The 1,003-nt window shown below is 42.2% G+C and overlaps 1 non-coding gene across 1 annotated transcript; it reads right to left on the reverse strand.

The window, feature by feature from the left end:
• Window positions 1-544: 544 nt before the first annotated feature.
• On the reverse strand, window positions 545-651 carry LOC140859561 (small nucleolar RNA R71). The gene has a single exon (XR_012143098.1). It is a non-coding gene; the product is annotated as a small nucleolar RNA R71 (small nucleolar RNA).
• Window positions 652-1,003: the final 352 nt, after the last annotated feature.

Genomic DNA, 1,003 nt, shown 5'->3' on the forward strand with positions numbered 1-1,003 from the left:
GAGAATTGAATCAAACCCAATTTCAAGTCAAGAAATTGAACGCACTTGTAAACAAAACATTAAAGCAGTCAGAGAAGGAAAGAAATCTGAGGCAAAAGTAGATCCAGAAATGGCTGAAGATCCAAAGAGAGAAGTAATCCTAGTAGGAAATAATGAGGTTGCTAGAGAGGCAAACCCCAGGGCACTGCGGGATTATGTCATGCCTACCGTGAATGGAGCTTCATCTAGCATCACAAGACCACCTGTGCAAGCAAACAACTTTGAGATCAAGCCTGCTTTGATCCAAATGATCCAGACAACAGTTCAGTTTGGAGGATTGCCCAATGATGATCCTAATGCGCACATTGCAAACTTCTTGGAGATATGTGATACCCTTAAGCATAATGGAGTGTCAAATGATGCAATTCGGCTAAGATTGTTCCCGTTTTTACTTAGAGACAAAGCTAAAGCATGGTTACAGTCTTTTCCTGCTGGCTCGATCACCACTTGGAATGACTTAGCACAAATATTTTTGGCAAAATTCTTTCCACCTGCTAAGATTGCCAAGTTGAGGACTGACATCCAAACTTTTGTGCAATTCGATATAGAGACCTTATATGAAGCCTGGGAAAGGTTCAAGAATTTGCTTAGGAGGTGTCCACACCATGGGCTGCCTAAATGGTTGGTTGTGCAACCTTCTACAATGGGCTGAACAACCATACCAGAATTAATATTGATGCTGCTGCTGGAGGTTCATTGATGGGGAAGTCACTTGATGAGGCCTATGATCTTTTGGAGGAAATGGCCAACAACAATTACCAATGGCCCAATGAGAGAAACATGGCGAGGAGACCTGCTGGGGTTCATGAGATAGATGCTATTACTGCACTCAATGCAAAGGTAGACACTTTTTTCAAAAAATTAGATCATTTGTCTATTAATGCTGTCAATACTTGGGTGCAGACCTGTGAGATGTGTATTGGGCAACATGCTACTCGAGATTGCCCGATTGACAGCTCATTCA

Source organism: Elaeis guineensis, chromosome 7 (assembly GCF_000442705.2).
Source record: "Elaeis guineensis isolate ETL-2024a chromosome 7, EG11, whole genome shotgun sequence".
In the NCBI taxonomy this organism is placed as follows: Eukaryota; Viridiplantae; Streptophyta; class Magnoliopsida; order Arecales; family Arecaceae; genus Elaeis; species Elaeis guineensis.